The 9615-nt window shown below is 35.4% G+C and overlaps 1 long non-coding RNA gene across 1 annotated transcript; it reads right to left on the reverse strand.

Moving 5' to 3' along the window:
• Positions 1-8752: 8752 nt before the first annotated feature.
• On the reverse strand, positions 8753-9391 carry LOC107821730 (uncharacterized). Its single transcript, XR_001656214.2, has 2 exons — positions 9258-9391; positions 8753-9157 (listed from the first exon to the last, which is right to left on the reverse strand). It is a non-coding gene; the product is annotated as an uncharacterized LOC107821730 (long non-coding RNA).
• Between the last annotated feature and the right edge of the window lie 224 nt (positions 9392-9615).

Genomic DNA, 9615 nt, shown 5'->3' on the forward strand with positions numbered 1-9615 from the left:
TACTAGAAAAATATATTAGGAAATTACCTTCTTTCTTTGATAAAATAACAAAACTACCCTTATATTTGAGGTAGGTTTAAGATAATCTCTAAAGTATATTTTTGAGCTTCTATAAATGTGCTAAAAATGGATATATTATATCTCGTGATTATTTAACGAATTTTAATAGTTAAGTTTTACAAGTAAAAAATATTGTATAATTTTCGTGTCAATATTTTGTGCCTATATCGTACAAGGAATTTGATCCGTTATTTTCCTTTTCATACGAAAATATTTTCTTGGTTGTTTAAATTATTTCACAACTATAATTATTTCATGTGTTAATTTTCCTAATATTTACTTATTTAGAATTTTAAAATCAGTTTTATTTATCGAATAAGTATTATTTGAACCATGTCAAAAGTCTTAATATATAAAATTTAAAATCAATTAAAATTTTAATCATCTTTTACATATTATTTTCTTAAGCAAATATTTAATTTATTTTGATATAAATTGCTATTTTTCAATAATTTGTTCTTCTTATATATAAATATATTTATTAATTGACACGACACACACATACAACGCACGTACACTAAAACTACGTAGTAATAATGGTCTGAAATCACTCTATAATAATTAGTTTTGAGCAAAAAATGAGTTAAAAATAACTATTAAATACTCTCCCTCGGAAATTTAATTTAGGACTTCTCATTTTTTTAGAACGAAGATACGAGATTTGAGATTTAGGAAAATTTTAGCTATTTGAATTTGCACTGTTCAAATTATATTGTCCCTTTATCCTAGTATGGTTGTACTTTACCGACATTAATTGGAATACTCACTTCATCTATTTTACAAGTACTCATTTCTTTCTCTCCGTTTCAATTTAAGTAAACTTATTTAATTAAGCACGAAATTTAAGAAAAAAGAGAAACTTTTGAACTTGTGGTATAAAATGAGTCACATATATTTTGTGTGGCTATAAATCATTACATAAAGGTAAATTGTTTCTAATTATGAGAAGGGGTCTTTTTGGCATGAACTAAAAAGGAGAAAAATTCACATAAATTAAAACAAATGGAGTATAATTTAAAAGATTAACACAATTTTTTATTTGGAACTTACTTAACCTCAATGTTTTTATTTTTTCTTATTGATTGACTTGTTATTTGTTAGCACTCCACTTGATATAATCGTTGATTTTTATTAGCAGAGATAAACATAAAATGAATACTTGAAGCTCTTATCATGTCTCACCTGATTGTTTGCAATAAGTTTAATTTTGATATTTGCTTCGTTTATCGAGACTTAATTTGAATGATCTTTAATGCTCAATTGGATTAGATCAACTCAATATTTTAAAATTAAAATTTAGATATTCAAAAATTATATGAAAAGTATTGTAAATTGCAAAAAATATATATTTTAAATTATTGATCAAAGTTCGCATAGTTTGATTCTTGAAAAGAAAAAATGTTATATAAAATTGGGACAAAAGAAGTATATATCAAAGGGTCATTTGGTATAAGGGATAAGGATAATAATCTCGGGATAGAATTGAATTTTATTTATCTCATATTTTATTATAGGTATTAGTTAATTTCGGAATAAACTTTATACTAAAATAATAGAATTAATTATTCTATATAAAATATAAAATAGTTAATTCTATGGGATATTCTTATTTTATTCCACTATTGTACCAAATGACCCGTAAGGAATACATATTGGAATTGTGTGAGATGAGTAATGAAGGGTTCACGTGGTGAGATACCCTTCAATCCCTTGGTCTCTTAAATTTTATGTTTAGTTTTTTTTAAAAATTCTGTAAATAAAAAGATTAATGATTTACTAAAAAAGATTTCAAAAAGGTGTACTTGATAATAAAAAATTGTATTTACCAAAAAGAAGATTAAATCAATAAATAAAGTGTTACGCGGCAACAGGATAACAAGCGTGCCGAAAGTTTGGGGAAAGTAAGTGGGCTTTTGCAAAAGCTCAGCAATTGTCACGTTGGGCTTTTGTAAAGGTGGAGGAGTGAGGGTCCACTTGATAATAACAAGGAACACAAGACAAATCTTTGGCAAAGATTACTTTTAACTGGCGATCAAAATTATTATTTAGAACTTATTTATTAAATTTGTCCTAATTTTATATATTATCTGTCCAAAACAAGAATTGATTATAATTTATATACAATTCATTATTAGTATATTTAGGGGATTCAGTTACACCTTTTTCCTTTTTTCTCTCCTCTCTTCTTTCCCTATTCTCCACCACATCTCTCCATGTACAATCCATTATTAGTAGCTTAAATTAAGGAATTTAGTTATACTCTTTTTTTTTTTTTCTCCTCTCCTCTTTTCAATAGTGGTGGAGGTTAGGAGGGTGAATGACAGGATGATGACTATTAAGTTAGTTGTTGGAGGTTTTACTTTGAACATAATCAGCGCGTACACACCCCAAGCAGGCTTGGATGAGGAAATCAAGAGGCGTTTCTGGGAGGATTTGGATGAGATGGTGCGTGGTATCTCACATACCGAGAAGCTTTTCATAGGAGGAGATTTCAACGGCCACATTGGAGCGACGTTTGGGGGTATGATGATGTGCATAGTGGCTTTGGTTTTGGAGATAGAAACGGAGGAGGAACGTCTCTGCTGAACTTTGATAGCGCATTTGATTTAGTGATAGCAAACTCTAGTTTTCCGAAGAAGAGGGGGCACTTGGTCACCTTTCGAAGTTCGGTGGCCGAGACTCAGATTGATTATTTACTCTGTAAGAAGTTCGATAGAAGCCTTTGTACGGATTACAAGGTCATCCCGAGTGAAAACATCTCGACCCCTCATAGGCTCCTAGTCAAGGACCTTGAGATCACGAGAAAGAGGAGAAAGAGGAGAAAGAGGGCGATGTATAGCCAACATAGGATCAAGTGGGGAGCCTTGACGGAAGCTAAAGCGAAGGAATTGTGGGTCAAGCTGCTGACTATGGGGCTTGGAGGAGTAATAGGGATGCAAGCGTTATGTGGACCACGACTGCGCAGTGCATTAGATAAGTCGAGAGAGAGGTATTAGGGGTCTCAAAGGGTTACTCGGATGATCACAAGGGAGACTGGTGGTGGAATGGAGAGGTAAAAGGAAAAGTGAAAACTAAGAAAGTGGTGTATCTGAAGCTAGTGGAAAGTGTAGACGAAAAGGAGATGAAGGCGAATATGGAGCAATATAAATTTGCTAAGAAAGAAGCAAAACTAGCAGTTACGGCGGCTAAGACTACAACTTTTAGTAATTTGTATGAGGAACTCGAGGGTCGAGGCGGGATAAGAGGTTGTTCAGGTTAGCCAAGGCGCGAGAAAGGAAGGCTCGTGACTTGGACCAAGTGAAGTGCATCAAGGACGAAGAAGGTGGAGTTTTGCTGGATGAGGGGCTTATCCGTCGGAGATGGCAGACCTACTTCCATAGTCTCTTGAACAAGGATGGGGATAGGAACATTGTACTGGGTGATTTGGAACTCTCTAGGAGTCGTTGTGACTTTGGGTATTGTAGGCGGATTAGAGTTGATGAAGTGGAGGGGGCTATGCGTAAGATGAGCAGGGGCAAAGTGACCATGCCGGATGAATCCCGATGGTGTTTTGGAAGAGTGCGGGCAAGGCAGGCTTGGAGTGGCTCACTAAGTGATTTAATATCATTTTTAGAACGGATAAGATGCCCGAAGAGTGGAGGTGGAGTACGATAGTTCATGTGTACAAGAACAAGGGTGATATCAAAAATTGTAATAACTATCGGCTATAAAGCTACTTAGCCATATTATGAAAGTCTAGAAAAGAGTGATAGAGCTAAGGGTGAGAAAAAATGTGTCTATTTTCGAGAACCAGTTCGGGTTTATGCCGTGGCGTTCAACTACAGAAGCCATCCACCTTGTTAGGAGATTGATGGAGCAGTATAGGGAGAGGAAGAATGACTTGCATATGGTGTTCATCAACTTAGAAAAGGCGTATGATAAAGTTCTGAAGGAGATTTTGTAGAGATGTTTGGAGGCTAGAGGTATACCGGTTGCCTACGTTATGGTGATTAAGGACATGTATGATGGAGAAAAGACCCGAGTGAGGATGGTGGGTGGGGACTCGGACCATTTTTCGGTTATGATGGGGTTGCATAAGGGGTCGGCACTCAACCCTTTTTGTTTGCCCTGGAGATGGATGTACTGACGCGCCATATCCAATGGGAAGTGCTGTGGTGCATGCTATTTGCAGATGATATTGTATTGATTGACGAGACGCGAGGCAGTATGAACACGCAGTTAGAGGTATGTAGGAAGACCCTGGAGTCTAAAGGTTTTAAGTTTTGCAGGACCAAGATAGAATACTTGGAGTGTAAGTTCAGTGGTGAGACTCAAAGAGGGGAATGAGAGGTGAGGTTGGACTCGTAGGTTATCCCTATGAGAGGAAGTTTTAAGTGCCTTGTGGTGGGAAGATTGATGAAGATGTCACACATCGTATTGGGGCAGTATGGATGAAATCGAGACTCGCTCGCGGTATTTTGTGTGACAAGAAGGTGCCACTAAAACTTAAAGGTCAGTTCCACAGAGTGGTGGTCAGAGCGACGATATTGTACAGGGCTGAGTGTTGGCCAGTCAAGATCGCTCATGTCTAGAAGATGAAGGTATCAGAGATGAGGATGTTGAGATGGATGTGCGAGCACACCAGGTTAGATAGGAATCAGGAATGAAGTTATTCGCGACAAGGTGGGTGTGGCCCCTATTGAGGACAAGATCCGGGAAGCGCAACTTAAGTTGTTTGGTCATGTGAGAAGGAGGAGCACAGAAGCTCCGGTGAGAAAGTGTGAGAGGTTGACATTTGAGGGCCTACAGAGAGGTAGAGATAGGCCAAAGAAAAGGTGGGAAGAGATGATTAGGCAAGACATGACGCAACTTCAGTTGACCGAGGACATGGACCCTGATAGGAAGGTAAGGAGGTCGATGATTATGATAGTAGAGTAGGTAGTCTGGAGTGTTCATAATAGTAGTATTGGCATGCAATCTCGCTTTCTGTTGGTAGTAGGTTTTTATGACTAACCGTTGTTTTCTTTCATTGTTGATCACCTTACTATCTTGTTGTCTTTATTCTGCTTTTATATGGCTTTTGGTGCTGTCCCTTCTTGTCTATATTTTCATTAATGTAGTGCTTATACTTTCCTGAGCCGGAGGTCTACTGGAAATAACCTCTCTATTCTCACAAGATAGGGGTAAAGTCTGTGTACACACTACCCTCCCCAGACCCCATAGCGTGGGATAATACTGGGTATGTTGTTGTTGTTTCCTCTTTCCAATAATGCCTTAACTATCCATCCCCAATGCTCGAACAATTAATAATATCGATCACTATGCTAGTCTTAGTTCACATTACAGGACGTCACTATATTAAAAAGATGGTTACTGTGCTAGTTTTGTGGATCTTTGTGAGTCGACGCAATTCTACTTATACTCTTTATTGCTTAATGCTTGCTTCCTGAACAAATTGACTAATTATTAAGTGAAAGAGTTGTTGTGTAATTGTTGGATATTATTACGCTTAAATTACGGATTCATAATTTCATATGCAAAAATATGGATACAAGTTATAACCAGCTTTCATGTCAAGCCAATTTGCAAACGTTACAAATTTGATACATTTACAACAACATACTATAAACTAAAAATAAATTATATACAACTAATTATATAGTATACAATTTATCTATAACTTTCATGCATTATTTCTATCCAGTTAAATACAACTACAACATTATACAACTTAAATACAATTTTCATACAAATTTTATACAATATGTCTTTTGTATGTATTTTATATATAATTTGTATATATTTTGTATGTGGTGTGTTCTTCTTTCTTTTTGGAATTCCAATGAAAACTTTCTCTCTTAATATAATTTTAATACATATCAACAACTTTATGTAAAAAATAGTATTTATAACTTAAATATAAATTTTTCATACAACGATTCATAGATTATACAATTATTTTTTGACTTTCATACAATATTCAAATAAAAAATCTATAACTACAGCAAAATACAACTTAAATAAAATTACATACAACTTTAATACAATTTTATAAGTATATTGTATGTCAAATGTTGTTCTTGTTCTTCTTCTTCTTCGAGGAGTTTCAATATGAAATTCAGCCAAAATCAAGTCTAATATTTACCAAACACCCTCAAAATTGAGATATAAACTTCAAATAATATTCCTAATCGTTTGCAACAACACCCAATCCAAATAAATAATATTTTTTTAAAACCCAAATTCGAATTCAAAAGCTTTGAAACTTTTTAATGTTGTAAATGGTGGAGAGTCAAACACCTTCAGAATTTATTGATTGATAATTTCAATTCGAACACCAATTATGCATCATGAAAGAAAATTGCTAAGTTAAAACTCTATATTAAAACAATTGAAATGCATTGATCAAATTTTATGTCCAAACGGGCTCTTAGTTTCACAATTCACACGAAATAGTAAGTACGGAAAAGAAGAAAAACACACTATACTAAAGTATAGACAAAGAGACATATATCATATAATCTATGGTTTGATGTAAAATACCGATAACATAAATGTCTACTTGCTTGTTCACTTGCAAATTACTTGACCATGCAACAACTAATACCCAACTTATGGAGTTTGTAAAAGGAAAAAATCGCCCTCGCATAGTTTGTGAAACTATGAGTTGATAAAAATCCTCCATTTTCTCGAACTAGGCAAACCTCTTGTTGAACCCTTTTTGAAAGAAATGCACTGAAATTACCGGTAAAATCACAGCGAATATCTAGAAACATTCGTTAAATCCGAAAATCGCTGTAACAAAAATTACGAGGCAATACCCCATTTCAATTTACACAACTAAATACAATGGCTTGATGTGGCTTTTATTTCCCAGTTCCTTTCTCGTGTGGCTTTAGCACACGAACATTTTCTTGCTATATATTTCAAGCATCAGAAAGCCTATTTGTATACAATCTGGTCTTTCTTTCTTGCCATTCATCAAATCTCATGCCCCGAAAATGAAACAGTCTTGAACAGCTAATCTTTAAAATTCTAATTTAATCATCGGAGTAATTTCCTTAATACACAAAACACAAGCCCCGAACATGATATTAGAAACATATCAGATAAGTACATTATCTACAGTCTCAATATCTACAAAATTAAAGAGGTATATACAAACCCAGAAGTCAATAGTAGAAACAAATTAGGTAAGCAGATTCTCTACTGTCTCAAATCTATGATATCTAAGGAGGCATTGTTCGGTTTGAGATGCAGAGTAATGTCATTTCATCTAATATCCAGTTTAGTTTGTCTCCACCTCAAAGCAAAGGTAACAATCAAAGATGAATAAATTTTACAGCTTTATTAAGTTCTCTCCGTCTACCCTGCATTCCCATCAAGAGTCAAGTCTAAGACTCATTGATAACATATTAATTATACACTTTAATATGTCTCAACATGTACAACAACAACAACAACAACAACAACAACTACGCCTCAGCCTCAAGCAAGTTCAAGTCAGCTATATGGATCCTCACTTCTTCATTTATGCTCAACTCATATCATCATCATACCAAAATAAAATAAAAGTAAAAAATAAGTAAAAGATTTATGCCTCGACATGTATACGACAAGAACACTTTGTATGGCAAAAAGAGGCCATGACTCTTACAAAGCATAAAACTTATGGTAAGACAAAGATAGGCAGCTCTAAGCTACTATATGTTGTCAAGATTCCCAGTTTCTCTTGAAACAAACATGCTGAGCCTAAACCTTGATACAAGATCCTCCAACAGAGAATAGTGAACTATCAAACCTCATCTATCCACAACTCGAAAGAATGGCAATGGAGCAATCCGAATCTATAAACACGATCTGAAACAAAAATATCGAGCAACATTTCAAAAAGCTAATTGGAAAGACTAGTGAGAAAGCTGCCTTTTCACACATCTTGATAACAATGAATGGCAATAAATCCTTAGTGTGGGAGGAAAGTATGGCTACTAAGGTAGATGAACCCGTTTCCTTCCTAAAGCCATTGGGATGGGCATGCGTGAGGTTACCTGATTGATGAATTCCAGAATGACAAGACAATAGGCAAGCCACTCAAACCTTCTTTCTGGTAAAAATGAAGTTCTCATATGCCTTTGGCCCTCTAGAGCAACTATATTGTGTTATAAAGGTTTGATAACCATGGTGTCTGGGTCAGCTTGCGCGCACCTCGACTAATTCCACGGGATACCTACTACCTCCCACTAGCAATAGGTACCAGGTAACTCTATCTACCAATGCTTGGACATATGGAAAGAAATCACATAGTGTTTTTGTCTCCGCTGGGATTTGAACCTGAGAACCTCAAGGTCTCAACCCACTTCACTGACCAATAGGCCACACCCTTGGGTGCATTTTTGGATCACTTTAGTTATCGTCGTTCGTTCTGTATTAGATGCTCATATTCTTTTACATGATATAAGAACCCAGCTTTATTAAGCTCAATCTCAGTTCTGTATTAGATGCTCATATTCTTTTACATGATATAAGAACCCAGCTTTATTAAGCTCAATCTCAGTACAGCCGCACTAATTTGCACATTTGAACTCCAAAAATGGGTTCTATAAAAGCCATTACCTCTAGAAAGGATTACCTTAATACAAGGAAAAAGAAAAACTTTAGAAACTACAGTCATACTCGCATGAATGCCGTTCTAAATAATGAAGAAAACCAAGGATCGACAGGAAGAAGGATCCCTATATAATGACCAAGTATCACTTCTCAATCAAGCTCGTCAGCTGATTTACTGGTTGTGTACTTTATACAGCATTCAAATAAAGCCGGTGAAGTTAAAACGCTAATGCAAAATGAGAAAAGGGGAAACCATGAGAGAACCGAAAAGGGTCAAATAATTCCAAATTATGCGAAGGAACAATTAAACTCATCGTTCAGACAAATCATCAAACACGTAGCATACAACTTTCTCACACTTTCTCCTCCCGAATGAAGTCCTCAGAATCCGCTTGAGTATCACTATTGTCGCTGATCACAGGTGAGTCAATAGGTTGAGGTGTTTGTTGTTGAGAATTCATGAGCTGCTCCATATCCCGCATTCTGGTCCTCACAACGCTGGTCACTAAAACTGCAAGAAAGAAGAAAAGTGAATATTGGGTAAAAAGGTATTAAGTCCTAAATAAAAATTAAAAAAAAAAATCAAGAAATGGAGAAGAAGGGTATTATACTGCCAGCAGTTCCAATGGCCCAAAGCCAGAGGATCTTCACTCCAGGTCCTCTGTCTTTCCACATTTTCCTGCTACCTCTGTTGTTGTACTCTATGTTGGTTCCAGAACTGTGACGCGATTTTCCACTTTGCCTGATACTCGGCTCGGGTAAAAGAAAAAAGGGGCGGGTCGGCCCGGCCCGCTAAGGACTTTGGTTAAATTTATTTTTTCTTTTCTTGAAAAATATAATTTCAGGTGTGATGAGATGAGCCAATGAAGAAACTAGAGAGAAATAAATAAATGAAGAAATAACTGGTGAGATTGATCGGAAGAAATTCAAAAATAGCCAAATTTACAAGTGGTCATTCAAAAATAGTCA

This window comes from Nicotiana tabacum, chromosome 13 (assembly GCF_000715075.1).
Source record: "Nicotiana tabacum cultivar K326 chromosome 13, ASM71507v2, whole genome shotgun sequence".
NCBI lineage: Eukaryota > Viridiplantae > Streptophyta > Magnoliopsida > Solanales > Solanaceae > Nicotiana > Nicotiana tabacum.